At 43.2% G+C, this 14,847-nt stretch overlaps 1 protein-coding gene and 1 long non-coding RNA gene across 7 annotated transcripts in view; one reads left to right on the forward strand and one right to left on the reverse strand.

Annotated features, from left to right (window-relative positions):
• Nucleotides 1-4,146: 4,146 nt before the first annotated feature.
• Nucleotides 4,147-10,746, reverse strand: LOC135973718 (uncharacterized). Of its 4 annotated transcripts, none has more exons than XR_010590686.1 (5): nucleotides 10,583-10,746; nucleotides 9,934-10,027; nucleotides 9,403-9,493; nucleotides 9,133-9,277; nucleotides 4,147-6,956 (listed from the first exon to the last, which is right to left on the reverse strand). It is a non-coding gene; the product is annotated as an uncharacterized LOC135973718 (long non-coding RNA). The 4 variants fall into 4 exon arrangements; XR_010590684.1 differs by having other exon boundaries at nucleotides 10,588-10,744; XR_010590685.1 differs by lacking the exon at nucleotides 10,583-10,746 and adding an exon at nucleotides 10,272-10,400.
• The window catches only part of LOC101939765 (vesicle-associated membrane protein 2-like), a 98,296-nt gene continuing 93,840 nt past the window's right edge, over nucleotides 10,392-14,847 (forward strand). The window contains exons 1-3 of one of the 3 annotated variants that reach the window (XM_065558085.1): nucleotides 10,392-10,797; nucleotides 12,114-12,217; nucleotides 14,524-14,671. The gene's annotated coding sequence lies outside the window, so the exon portion shown is untranslated. Of the gene's footprint in view, nucleotides 10,798-12,113; nucleotides 12,218-12,533; nucleotides 12,707-14,523; nucleotides 14,672-14,847 lie in introns of those variants that run through there. The other 2 variants (XM_042853565.2, XM_065558086.1) reach the window with 2 other exon arrangements.

Raw genomic sequence — 14,847 nt, forward strand, 5'->3', positions numbered from 1 at the left:
GAAGAGGAGGTCTGCTCCCATGTGATGGTGGCCCTAGATGCATTCCGCAAGTTGAGCCTTCTAGTCAACTTGCCCAAGTCTATCCTGATACCAACCCAAAGGCTAGAGTTCATCGGGGCAGTGCTGGACTCGGTGCAGGCGCGAGCGAGCCTTCCAGAATCCAGGTTCTTGGCCATCCAGCGTGTCATAGACTCGATGCTAAGGTTCCCCACTACCATGGCCAGACGCTGCCTCCAGCTCCTAGGGCACATGGCAGCGTGCACCCACGTAGTCAAATGCGCTCGACTGCGGCTCAGGACTTTACAAGCGTGGCTTGCCCGATCGTATCACCCGGGCAAAGATCTCCTAGACCTTGTCGTGACGGTCCCGGCCCAGATGTTGGACTCCCTGTGCTGGTGGCTCAATCGGCCGGTAGTATGCGAGGGTATCCCCTTCACCGCACCACAGCCTGCTCTGACGCTGGTGACAGACGCGTCAGACTTTGGCTGGGGAGTTCACTTAGGGGACCTAAGGAATCGGGGCTTGTGGTCCGAGGCCGAGATGTCGCTCCACATCAATGTGAAGGAGCTCAGGGCAGTTCATCTAGCCTGCCAAACCTTTCACGCTACTCTGGAAGGTCACAATGTGACAGTTCTGACAGACAACACCACCACCATGTTTTATATAAACAAGCAGAGCGGAGCCTGCTCCTCTCCCCTCTGCTGAGACGCCCTTCTTCTGTGGGACTTTTGTATAGCCCGCTCCATTCATCTCGTAGCGTCATATCTCCCGGGAGAATGGAACAAGCTAGCGGACAGCCTCAGCAGGTCATACCGCATGCACGAGTGGTCAATAAGATCGGACCTCTTGCAATCAGTCTTCCAGAAGTGGGAGTTTCCCCAAATGGACCTCTTTGCCACCAAGGACAATAGCCAATGTCTGTGGTTTTGCTCGTTCCAGAACCACAGTCCGGGCTCAGTCGCAGATGCTTTCGCGATCCCTTGGAGTGGGAGTCTGAAGTACGCCTTCCCTCTGCTCCCGCTTATCCAGAGTCGTCCTCAAAGTTCGCAGGGACCAGAAGATAATTTTAATCGCCCCAGCCTGGCCTCAGCAGCACTGGTTTACAACCCTGTTAGAGCTGTCAGTGGCCACTCCAATTGCCCTTCCCCTGCACAGGGACGTCATCACGCAGGACAGAGGGCGCCTGTTCCACCCAGATCTGCAGTCTCTGCACCTCATGGCGTGGAAGCTCTCTGGCTAAACGCTATAGAGAGCCAGTGCTCCCTTCCGGTATGGCAAATTCTCCTTGGCAGTAGGAAACCTTCCACTAGGGCGGCCTACCTAGCTAAGTGGAAAAGATTTTCCTGCTGGTGTGAGCCTAAGCAGATAAAGCCATTCCAGGCCACTATCCCAGTCATCCTAGAATACCTCCTGCACCTCAAGCATCAGGGTCTCGTCCCTTCCTCAATCAGGGTGCATCTAGCTGCCATTTCAGTGTTCCACCTGGGGGAATCTGGATGCTCTGTGTTTTCTAACCCCATGGTGGGGCAGTTCCTCAAAGAACTGGAGAGAGTGTTCCCCTACTCACGCCCACCGGTCCCTCCCTGGAACCTTAATCTGGTCCTTTCCAAGCTTATGGGGCCCCCGTTCGAGCCCCTGGCCTCTTGCTCTCTCCTGCACCTCTCCTGGAAAGTGGCATTCCTGGTGGCCATTACATCGGCGAGGAGGGTATCCAAGTTACAAGCCCTAACCTCGGAGCCTCCTTATACAGTTTTCTATAGGGACACTGTGCAACTCAGACTGCACCCAAACTTCCTCCCTAAGATAGTCTCGCAATTCCATATGGGCCAGGACATTTGCCAGCCAGTATTCTTTCCTAAACCACACACTGACCCGAGTCACCGTAGCCTGCACGCTCTGGATGTCTGAAGGGCCCTGGCGTTCTATTTGAAGTGAACGAAACCTTTCCGCAAGTCGACGCAGTTGTCGCCATAGCTGATAGAATGAAAAGGCTACCGGTCTCGGTGCAACACATTTCATCGTGGATTGCGGACTGCATATGAGCTTGCCAAGGGTCCAGCCCTGGTGATCACGGCTCATTCAACGAGGGCACAGGCGTCCTCAACAGCTTTCCTGTAAAGATCTGTAAAGCAGCCACCTGGTCATTGGTGCACACTTTCACAGCCCACTACGCAGTCAACCATCAAGCCAGAGATGATGCGGTGGTTGGCAGGGCTGTTCTTCAATCAATTGCTCCATGACTCCTTCCCTCCTTCTATGGTAAGCTTGTGAATCACCTAATGTGGAATGGACGTGAACAAGCACTCGAAGAAGAAAAAACTGTTACCTACCTTTCGTAACTTTCTGTCTTATCTATCCCTTTCCTAATAGTTCCTAACATGTTAGCTTTTTTGACTGCTGAAGCACACTGAGCAGCTGTTTTCAGAGGACTATCCAGAATGACTCCAAGAGCACTTTGAGCGGCAATGGCTAATTTAGATCCCCATATGTTTGTATGTAGAGTTGGGATTATGTTTTCCACTATGCATTAGTTTTCATTTATTAACACTGAATTTCATCTGCCTGTTTGTTGCCCGGTTTTGGAAGACCCCTTTATACTCTTCGTGAACTTAACTATCTTGAGTAATTTTGTATCATCTGCCAACTTTGCCACCTCACTGTTTGCCCCATTTTCCAGATCATTTGTGAATATGTTGAACAGCACTGGTCCCAGTTCAGATCCTTGGGGGACCCTGTTATTTATCTCTCTCCACTGTGAAAACTGATAATTAATCCTACCTTTTGTTCCCTAGCTTTTAAGCAGTTACTGATCCATGAGAAGACCTTCCCTCTTACACCTTGATGGTCTACTTTACTTAAGAGCCTTTAGTGGGGAACCTTGTGAAAGGCTTTCTGAAAGTGCAAGTACACTATATCCACTGGATCACCTTCTGCACATATTTGTTGACACACAATTTTAGAGATAGGTGACTTGACATAGTTATCAGGTAAAGGGAAAGCTTAGATTGTATAGTTTAAATCTACAGCATGACCTAAAGTCCACTGCTGTTGAAAACATGGAATCCCAACTACGAATTATGAGACTGAAACATCTTCTGATTCATGAAGTTTCATGTTATTTTAAGTAGACGTTGCGGAGAGTCATTGTAATAAGTTACCTTGTTATGCACTCTTTCCCGTTTAAAAAAATACGCCCCTTCATTAAAGCAGCCCCTTTAGCTGTATTCTCTCATTGTGTTTGTAGAAGAGAAGATACACCTAGACACCCAAACCTAAGATAAATAAGCTGTAATAGCACCCTTTTCCAGAGCATACACTGTAAATTGTTTTGTCATCTCCTCTCTTGTTTGACTTCATAATTGTGTGGTGTGTATGCTGCTCCCTAAAGGTGCTTCATCTTTTGAATATTCCTTCCTTCACTATCACTGCTTGATGATGGCAGATGTTCCCAACTGTCCATCTAGGTATTTGCTTGTTAAATGCCAACTCGTATTTGTTTTCCAAGGGAGGCAGCTTCCCTTGCTTTCACTCCCTCACAGCTGTGTATATTTATTTTGATTTCATAACTGTCTTATCACATATCATTTTTAAACAGTCTGAATTGATTCAGATCATCTCCTAATGAACAGCTGCTACATCTGACTATTTATAATATAATCTGATCCTATTTAATTTGTTGAACTATTGAAATCAGATAACTAGTACGGACTCTGTTACTAGTGTCAGACTGATCATTTCATTCCTTTTGAGTAAAACAGATGTGATTTCAAATGTCATTCTTAATGTGTGCAATCAGTATTCCTATTATCAATCTTTTATAATATACTGAATTAATCTAACACACTCACCTGTTAATACTAAAGCTAAAATTATATCTTCAGCCATGTCAACCTTTTTTGTAACCTTTACAATAATTCACCTTGAGTAGTGGTGCTGGGAGATGAGTAGTGGTCTTGGAAAGTGAAATTCTCTAGTAGGAGACCATGGTAGAGCAGATGCATCAGTACAAGCTGCCCTACTGTACCCCAAAACTGACCTAAGAGGACACCTGCTAGGGATAAGGATAACTATTACAGTAGCAACTAGGAACCCCAATTCAGGCACAATAGTAAAGAAAATAGCTCCTCCCCCAAGATTTTACAAGGCTGGTAGTCTCCATGTCTACTTACTTATTTAGGTGTTTTTTTAGAAATATACATGTGATCTCTCTAGTGATTTTTCTCTGTGAATAAGACAAGAGGCTGAGTTTTTTCCAAAGCTGTCATGGGCCACACAACTCCCTTTAGTGAAGCTGTGGAATTAAATCCTCCAACCCCACCTGAAATTCTTAACTAGGATAGCAAAAAATGAACCATGAACATTTAAATGGGAAATAAAATTGAATCTTTCACATTTTGTCTTTTCATAACTCAGGGCTTTGGTCAGGGTCTATAGACTGAGATGTTTGTCTATCATCTGAAGAACCTGCACTTATGAAAAATGCAGCATGCAGATTTTTGAGATGAAGAACTACACCATTGACATACACAGAGGCTTCAGCTTTATTAAAGAACTCCCCCCTCCCCAACAAGTGCAGTGGCAGTTACTGGCTGCTATTAATTACATACTTACAAGGGATAGCCTGTATATCTGGATCTCCCTCACACGGAGTTCTCAAAACTGCCCCTACTTAGTAAGTGTTTAAAGTCATTTCTTTAAGGTGGTTGGCAAACCACTCTGCTCCTGGCTAGGATAGCAAGGCATATTGTATCTACAAGCTGCACTTCTGTACCATGATCATGACCACAATCATACAAACAATAACATTGACCAAGTCTACAGGCACAAAAGCAAAGGTGCATTCGGGTACATTTTGTCTGCTCTAATAATTAGAAAGAAAGCTGATAAGTTCTAGATGCTCCCTGCCGATCAGCATGTTATGTCTTAGAATAATTGTGTGTGATTAGGGGAATATCAACCTTTTTGTTAAGTTGATCACAGATGAACTCTTACTGCTTGGGCATATAATTGAACTTCTCTTCAGATGTTGGCTCCTTACGACTACATCCACCTGCGCTCACTCCGTGTAGAATTTTGCACAGATGCCCATTTAAACAAAGTTAATCTGATCAAGTGCTTGAATGCTCTAAACTCCCACAGACAGTGGTAGGAATGCAGGGTATCTTACAGGTGCAAGATCAAGCCTTTACTGCTGCTGGGAGCATCTGAGATGGGATATGGCTATCCTAGTATGACAGGCAGCTGGGCCCTGTTTGTAATTTGTTTCACTTCAATAGAACAGATACATAGTATTTGGCTTTACACTACACCATTTCTCTGTTTTTCTGCAATATAAATTTTGAATGCCACATCCAGTCAATTCTACAATTTCAAGGAATGTTTGGGGTAGTAGGGGTCAGAACCCTCTTTTTTGGGGGGGGGGGGGAGATGGGCAAAACCACATGGGTGGGACATAGGAAGTGCCCCTGCCCTTTGTTTAGCAGAACCCCAGCTTCAAGCACCTTTACAATTGTCTGTACATCATACTGATGGCACTTTCTTATTCTTTGTTGGTACAGCTCCTAGCACAGTGGGATCCTGGTCCATGACAGGGGCTGGTAGGTCCTACAGTAATCCAAACACCACCTTCCACCATAACAGTCTCTATCCTCCTAACAGAGTTTAGTATGTTGACATACTGAATGACTCATCTCCGTCACAGAAAGGAGACAATGGAGGGTGCACCCAGCCCCTGCCATTGAGGGGGGAGATGGGAGACCCTTGTATAGGGAGGGGATAGTACCTGCTTTGAGGGATAAGGGGAAATAGGGATGTACACAGCTGCTGGCAGGAGAGGGAAGAGTGGCCAATGATGGTGTATAGGAGGGGAACCTGGGAGATCATACACCTTGTCTGCCAAGTGGGGGCAGGCAATGGCCAGACAGAGCCCCAGGCATGGAAAGATGGTGACAGAAGCTACAGAGAGTCCCTGAAATAGAGGGTATGGGAGGATGGCTTGTGGGGAAATGTTATTCCTGGAAGTGATTTCCAGGGCTGTCACAACTCACAGTGTTGACAAGTACAGTACGAGGGTACCAGGAAACAAATAATGTATGGAGGGATATAAGGATCTCTGAGGATAAACAGAGGACTTGAGCCACTAAGGCTGTCTCTCTGATTTCACATGCATGCTCACGCAGTTTAATAAATAAATAAAAACTGTTTAATATGCCAGTTCAGTAATAAAAAAAACCTCTGAACAGACCTACACCTTACCCACAAATATAATACAAACCAAAAATTCTTAATTCACTGTCAAGATCTGATTTAGGATTCTGCACTACTACAGCTGATTAATCTTTTCATCGAGAATGGGATGGAGAAAGCTGCTCCCTACACGTTTTAAGGGTATGCTATTACAGAGCAAACATGGGTCCTAGTAGGCCTAAAAAGCTTTCAGTTCATACACTTATAAACTACCTTACATATGAAGAGCTCACAATATTTAGGTTATTCAGTGTGCAGCTAGTATATGTAGCAAGCATGCAATGCAATACAATGCAATTACAGACCCCAGTCCTGCTTTCAGATCCATGCCGACTCCGAGCTGAGCATATATGGATCCAAGTGTAGGGCTGGAGTTTTAATGTTTTGAAGCTGCAACATCTTGCATAAAGAAGGGATCTACTGTGGATCTTTGATCAGCCCTACATCCATGATGGCCTTTGGGGAGTACAGTGCCACAGCGGCTGTCTCCTCGGTCATAGTGATCCAATAAGCTGTGGGCAATGAAACTGCTTTCTGAGTGCAGTGTCTCACACTTCCTGCAGATGAGGATTTCACATTTCGGACACATTTTCCCCGAGTGTGGCTGCCTTAGAGAACACATCTCCTCCCTTGGGGGCTTCATATTTTTGGAACCTTTCCTGTGTAAACATCTCTTCTTGTCTTCAAAAACCCGATTCCTCCCCTGAGGGCTGAAACAACAGAAGGAAAATGGTGACAAATTTAACCTATAAAGTTTTGATAGCAAAATGAGGTCAGCAGAAGCAGTTAATGCCCTATTTTTAAAATGCCCCTGAGGTTTTCTTTGTGGCACAGTCTAAACAACAGGTGCCATATTTAAACACTACTGAAGAATGAGCGTGGAAGGAATAAGCAGAGTCTGGTACTTACAATATGATACAGGTCACAGGTCTTGCTTTTTAGAAGCTGGAATTAGTGAGGATTTTATCTGCCTGTTTTAAAACTGTAAAACAAACCTGCCTTGAATGTCCTCTTTCAGTGGAAGTTACTGCAGGTATCTTGAAAGAGGCTGTAATTTAGAACAGCAGTTTCTCTTTGGCACTACACACAGCCTCACATATGCACTTTCCATGGAGCTGATCCTGCAATAAGTCCCATGTGGAGACTTCCACAGGGCTCTGTGCAGGTGCAGGGGTCTGCTGTGCAGAGATCATTGCAGGCATCAGGCCCTAGTTAGTAAAACAACGTCCAAATATATCATACAAAGTGCCTGTTTGCATTTGTGAACTCCATATGCAGCTTGAAAACTAGCAGAAAACATGACAATGCTCTGTCCTTGGACAGAGACAACTGGAAAGGCTTAAAAGGGACACTGCTAGCACACATGAACATTAATACTAATGACCTGAGTATCTCTTTATAACAGTGCCCTTCTGCTGAGTTGAATACTAACTAAAGGTCTCAGTCCTGCAAGCATTTACATGAATAGTCCCCAAATAGTGTTTGCAGGATTGGGGCCTATCGGTACTTCTATGTACCGAGATAAGAGAATCCTTAGAAATACATTCAGTCCATGTGAGGACTGGCTCTGTTATGTCAGCTTGTTGGTGTAGTAAAATACTGAGAGAGTGGGCAGCTAGAACAGTACTGCTTTTTTATAGCAGATTTGGAAAAATCTCTATTCCATTTTCAACTATCCTCACTTTCAGATTAGTTTGAGGCCTCCTTGTCTTGGAAAGAATGATTTTCCTGTTTTTATCATTATATTTAAATTGAATTCTTACCCTGTTCTGTCCCCAAAACAAGCTCCCGAGAAGTCATGAAGAGCAAATGTAACCCACAAAATCTGTCAATGTTCCATCACAACTCGTTTCAGGGTCCAATTCTGCTAGTGTAACCCTACTGGCATTAGAGTTATTCCATGTTTGGTCCAGTGTAATCTAGAACAGAGTTTGGCTCTCAGTGTCATTTCTGGCTAGTTTATTTTAATCTGTGCCAAGCATGTAACAAGCTGATGTGGCTATCAAGCCTAATGCATTAATGCTGATACGTACATGCTCTTCTTGCTAAGATAATTGCCTGGGTCTAATTACCAAAGACAGACTGCTTTTAGCAGAGCTGTAAAGAAAGCAGTTATGGGTTGGGCTAGGACATTTTTTAAAGTTAATTTATTAGTAATACCCAATCATTTCTGCACTGTGCATGCACTCAATTTATCTCATCCGAGGGGGATCTGGAGTGACTTGAATGACACTAACACATTTATGGAATCTCAAATAGGTAATAACAATGAACATTCCAACGGGGTTAACAAGTATGCACAAAAAGCAGTTAATCATTTTTGTCAGTGAAGTTAGCAGAAAGGAGTCTAAGCATACACAAGGAGCAAGCCTCATATTTCAGAGGGCAGAACTGAAATTTAAGCCCACAACTCAGAATGTGGTATCACACACCCCACCATACTTGCAACTTTCAAGTACCTATAAAGTTGAGTATTGATTTCAGCTGCTACCCATATATTGCTATCATACCATGTCTTCTGCCGTGATTCTAGGATTCAATACTGGTGCAAATACTGATTCACCAGCTTAGTAATGTTATTCCTGGAAGTGATTTCCAGGGCTGTCACAACTCACAGTGTTGACAAGTACAGTACGAGGGTACCAGGAAACAAATTCCCATAAGTCATTCAGCCTTTCTATACCTCAGTTTCCTGGTTTGTAAAAACACATCACAGGGTTGTTTGTAAAGCTTTTTGTGGGCTTTGGTTGGATAATGCTTTAAAAGTGCAAAGTATTATATATAAGTAACCGCCACTGGTTAAAGATTATGCTATGGAACCCTTCACTGTGTCTATTACAGTTGCTTATCATGAGTCATTGAGCATTCAGCCTCCGACATACTTACAGTTTACTCTTGGAAGGCCCAGAGAAGAAATTCAGTGCAGAAAACCTTTTCTTAAACAGACGCTCTCTCTTTTTCCTTCCATGTTTCATATCACCTACGCTGTCATCTTTACTCTCCCTCTTTGCCCTCTGCCAGCTCATCTTAACTATAACAGCAACAATAAAACAAATGAGAGCAGGAGACAGCAAGTTCACAAATCTATGCCGCTATCACAAAACAACACGAGTAACAATGTGCAACTGAATTATATAGACAAGTTTCTGTACTAACCTGGAGATGTTCTGGGAATGCAGCTGGTTTAGTGGAGTTCAGACAGCAGGCACTTTCCATCAGATGGAGCAAACACCTGCTTTGAAAAATCCTAAGGGAAGAAGAAGAGGTAAGTATGGCTATTCTTACTTAACTAAGCTATGGTTAGTAGGCATGGCTGTTAAGTAAGATAAATGTCTCTGTTCTAGATGCTATCATGTACTATTAAACTAATTTCCAAAGAAATAGAAAGATGCTCACTTGATAAAAGCAAATATTAGGAGATAATAAAACAATCCTGTATAGAGAAGGGAAACAGCAAACTGATTTCTTGAGATGGCACAAACATAAAGTAACAGGCGGGGAAGGCACTTGGTAACTGCTTGAAAATAATTTCTTCTTTTTCCTGATAAAATATTTGATTAATCTTAATTTCCGCATTGTGCTGCTTTGTCTCCAAGCACTATCCCTGTGGCCTCTGTGATTAAATTAGTCTCTCTGCTCTACATTTGATATTCAGTAATTGCATTTACTTTTGGTTGATTGACTCACATAGTAGTTTTCACTTGCTCCAAATTGCTGGGAAGCAGCTTCGGCCCATCCTGCCCATTTGTTGTAGTTTGAAGTATTTCCCAATAATTGTTTTCTAAAATAAATCACATAACCCTAATTTTTAGGAATAAACACAAATGAGGTAGCATTCTATTGAGTTAGAGAGTGATCAGAAAATCCATCATGGCTGAGCTATGTATTTTCCTTAATTTTAGCCTTTCTGTCCTCACATACAATACTCCACAGCCCAGATCCTACAACACACTATGTACAGTTCTCATTGCAGAATCAGGACCAATCTAGCTCTCACTTTTATTAATTCAATTATAATTGTTTACCAAGAATACTATGACGTGTGTGAATGAGGAAAGTAAAAGAACTCAAAAGGAGCACAGCCACTCAGCAGTTAACCCCACCCTCATGCTTTGTAGGCAGCTGCCTGCATTTTTTAGCAGAGCCCAGGGAAGACCCTCCCTTTTTGTGATTAATTTGGGGAATGGTGTGTTTTCTCTGTGTAGAGTGAACAGAGGTAAACTGTGATGAAAAAGGCTGTGAATATCTCATTAAAATGCACAAGGAAACATTCTCTAAAAAAAGTGGTCCAACATCAAGGAGAGAAGAAAGTTGCAGGTGTCAGAAATTTACAGACCTTACCATTTTAAGGTCTCTCTGTAGCTTTTAATGCTTTCCACAACCTTCTTCAAATTCAAGGCCTGCCTGTAGAAAAAGACATGTTTTGCTGTAGCAGGGATACAGCAGTGTCAATTTGAAGCTTTCCTATTAAACCAGCTTTGAAGAGTAGACTATAATCTCCACCTAAGAGGCAGCAGCTGGAGAGGCAGGAATTTCCTCTCTCTCTCAGTGGTGAGTTCAGGACCCTGCAGAAAAGCTATTTTAATATTAATGCTGAAGTCAGGTAGCTTGTTGTTTTTCTCTTTAAACAGGAGATGGAAGATAAGTGTAACATTAAGGTTATCAATGTAAATGTTTGGGAAAGTAGGTAATGGAAAAAGTGAAAGTACTCAAAGTGGACCTGTTCTAAAGCCCATTGAAGTCAGTGGAAAGACTCCCACTTCAAAAGACTTTGGCCAGGCCCTATATGTGGATTTTTTTTTACAGGACTGGGCCCAGTAAGATTAAATTGCCCATATTCTCTTTACTATCTGTATTCAATAATTTAATGTAGCTAATCCTTATGATGGAACTATTCTTGTCCTTACAGTTATGTATATGATTATGTGCTGTTCTTCTGTATGACTGAACACTTATCTCTTTTCTTCCACCCCATTTATATTTCAGGGTCTTTTGCTTTCCATTGCTTTTAACACTGTAATTAATTGTCTGTGTGATTTTACTGATGGCGTTCCTAATACACAGAAATAACAGCCAAGTATTCTTGGTTACCTCAGAGGTGCTCTCTCTCACACACACACACAAAAATCTCCAAAATATCATTGTTAAAACAAAATTGAAAGCAATTAGAGTTCAGCACTTCAGCCTGCAAAGTATCTCTAATATCTGGATCCTACTTAAAAAGAGCTAGGAGGAGACTAATGGTCTCCAGGCAGAACAGCTACAGATTTTTGGGGAGGTAGACATAGAACAGCATTTCCAAGTAATTAAATGCTATAATTCTGTATTCACTCTAAGTAATAGCAAGAAAGGCATAGTACCTTCAGAGCCTTCGAATGCTGTGTGATCATTATGTCACCTTTGATACTTAGTGATTCCATCTGAAGGCTTTCTTCATAATTCCTGATATAGCTGCTGTGGTGGTTAAGGAGTGCTATCCAGGTATTAGTTTAGGGGGAATTAAGGACATCCAGTTCTGAACGGATATATAATATTGCCTAAGGCAAAGTGACATGGACCAAATCGATAACTCTCTTCCATCTCTAGCTATCCTGGAGCAAAATGCCTGAGTAAATGGCTCTATACTAGCACTACAAGACATGAGTGTGTGTTACACGCCGAGATGAGTTTTTATTTTATTAGACTGATACCTTTGTTTCTACTTGTGTAGCCTGTGTGCTGCTAATATGTCCATTAGCAAGTGGCCTTGACACTGCCACATTTGCACATGTGGCCTCAGCCCAGGAAAGAAATATTTATTTATGAGTTTAAAAACATTCACAGACCAGCTTTACCACTGTTGTTACATAAGTATGATTTTACCCCAGCTTGGGAAGACTGTCAGGATCGCAAGACAGAAGACTATCCTACAGACACAGCCCATCTGCCTTTCCTCATGTATTTTCAGTAGGACTCAGAGGCCCTCAACAAGGTAGGAGCCCCACTGTGCTAGGAGTTGCATGTATATGTAGTGAAAGTGCGCACTGGTCCAAAATAGCAAGTCAAAGGGTAAGAGGCAGGAAAGTATCCTCATCCCACTGAGAGACAGGGCGATGAAATGACTTTCCCAGCATCACAGGAACTCCCCCTTAACCACACGATCATCCTTCCTCTCTAATCTAATACAAGATTTTATTCGAAACATGGCAAAAAATAATCAAATAAGCTATTTGACCTACTCTTCTCATATTCTTTCAGCCACCACAGGGTGTCTCTGCATCTCTTCCTAGAAAGACAAAAGCCTCTGGTCAGGGCCGGCTCCAGGCACCAGCAAAGGAAGCAGGTGCCTCGGGCGGCCAATAGAAAGGGGCAGCACTCCGTCCGTTGTTGGGGCGGCACGTCTGGGTCTTCGGCAGCAATTTGGCGGCGGGTCCTTCACTCCCCTTCTTCTTCGGTGGCACTTCGGCAGCAGCTCAATCAGGTTTTTCTTTCTTTCTTTCTTCGCCGCTTGGGGGGCAAAACAGCTGGAGCTGGCCCTGCGTCTAGTAGCCTGGCCCAGAGTAGCCAGGAACACCCCACCTTTGGAAAGATGGCAGGGAGGGAGGTAATATCTTTTATTGGACCAACTTCTATTAGTGAGAAAGAGGGAAGCTTTCGAGCTACACCAAGCTCTTCCACCTTTGGAACACAGAGCTCCAATCCTTTCAGTGTATTTGACACAATTTATGTTTTAAAAGCTAACAAAAAAATTACCCACTTCTCTGTGGATTTTCTTCAGCAACAGAGAACTATGTCTGGTTTGAGAATGCTGTTACAATAGGCGGTGCTTCTCACTGGACAGCGAGAACTTATTTCTTTTAGTGGCTGAAGATACTTGAAACCTGGAGATGTTTTGATGGGGTAGCTGCTTGTAGTTCATGAAACAAGGATGATCAGGTAACTGAAATCTGATCATTCATCACCCTTCATCTGAGCTGCACCGTGCATCTGAGAGCAGAACTGAGTTCTCAATGTCTATATGCCAATGTCTTTGATGAAGCAATCAGTGTAATAGCTTTGCCAGGATAATGGCACTAAATATTGCACTGCACACCTTAGCAGATCTGTTCAATTGTCCTTAATATAGGTTTAAAGTAGTGTTTATTTGCAATGAAATGAAGCTGAAGGGCAAGCAAGTGACTTAGCAATTACCTGATACAGTCACCGCTGGACTTAATACCCACATGCTGCTGCTGTGATCATTTTACCTTGCGACACTTATGGGTGGTTGTTTTCTCTTTTTAAGGAACATTCTTTGTAATATGTAATATTAGAAATGGGTTAATTGTTTGGGATAAAACATGAACCATTCTGGACCTACGTCCAAGCTCCAATGCAAACCTGAGCCTGCTTGAAGCTTTTAGATTTGGAAAAGGTTCACTTGCTTTTTTTCTGAATTGCTCTTCATTCTCTCTATATCCTGGTCTTCAAGTCAGTGGCCAGCAGGGATTTAAATACTGATGCATGGGGAAAAAGGCTGTGGCTGTTGGGTCCATTGCTATATGGATCCCCTGGCTGCCATACATGTGTAACATTTGGGCTAGGAGGATTTCACCCCCTCAGCTTCCTTGTAGATTCCATGTACAAAGCACTGCTATGAAAGCGATACACATGAGAGCAGGATTTGGCACTTAGGATCTAAGCAAATATCAGATGACCCCAAAGCTGGGCTTTTTCATAGCACTCTGTTTCCCTTGGATTGGGTTCTGGTGTGTTATATGCTCCCCAATCTATTTCTTTAGCTAACTATTATGGGGCACATATTGCTCCACTCACCTGGAAACAGTGTGGGGTTACAAACTGGCAGGGTTTAGCGGGATATGTGGGTAGATGGATGGGTGAAGACCTCTACCTCTGCTCACTAACTTGACATGAAAATGAGCCTTGGTGAAGTCCTGCATCTGAAACACTTTCTTCGGAATTCGCCACTGCCACCAGACCGACCAGATGCTTCTCCATACTACCAGCCCATCCATCTCAGAGGTCTAGATTCTCAAATATCCCCATGTTTGTGCTGTTTAAAATTTTCCCTTATCCAGGCATAGATCTGTTCTGAGCCAGCGCCCACTAGAGTGAGTGGAAAGACTCTATTTGGCTACATGGAATGTTGGATAACACACCAACTAAAACAAAAATTCATGTCATGGGGAGACAGTGCTGGATTTACATTGGTTAAATGATCTCTCTGCACCATTTCATCCCTTTATCGGATTACAGAGTGACCGGGATTTAAATGTTTTGTTATGCTTTCTCTTCCAGAATGGGCTTCACTTGCATGGTCAGGAGGACAACCAAAGAGAGAAGCACTGACAAAGAGGAAAACACATGGGATTCAAGAAGGACTTGGGACTCCTCACAGTAGGAAGAGCAACAAGAGGAAGGCATAAGAAATTGCACACATGTGGAGGTAAGTAGATATTCTTCCTTGTACTTTGGCAAGTGCTGAGAGTCCTCTGCAATCTGGCTTCATTGCTGCACCCGATCAGAAAAAAAAATTGGTCCATCTAGTCTGGCATCCTGTCTCCAGTCAGGGCCAGGATGGTCCAGAAGCAAATGCAATACTGTATTGGGGAAATTTTTTTC

Source organism: Chrysemys picta, chromosome 9 (genome assembly GCF_011386835.1).
Source record: "Chrysemys picta bellii isolate R12L10 chromosome 9, ASM1138683v2, whole genome shotgun sequence".
Classification (NCBI taxonomy): domain Eukaryota; kingdom Metazoa; phylum Chordata; order Testudines; family Emydidae; genus Chrysemys; species Chrysemys picta.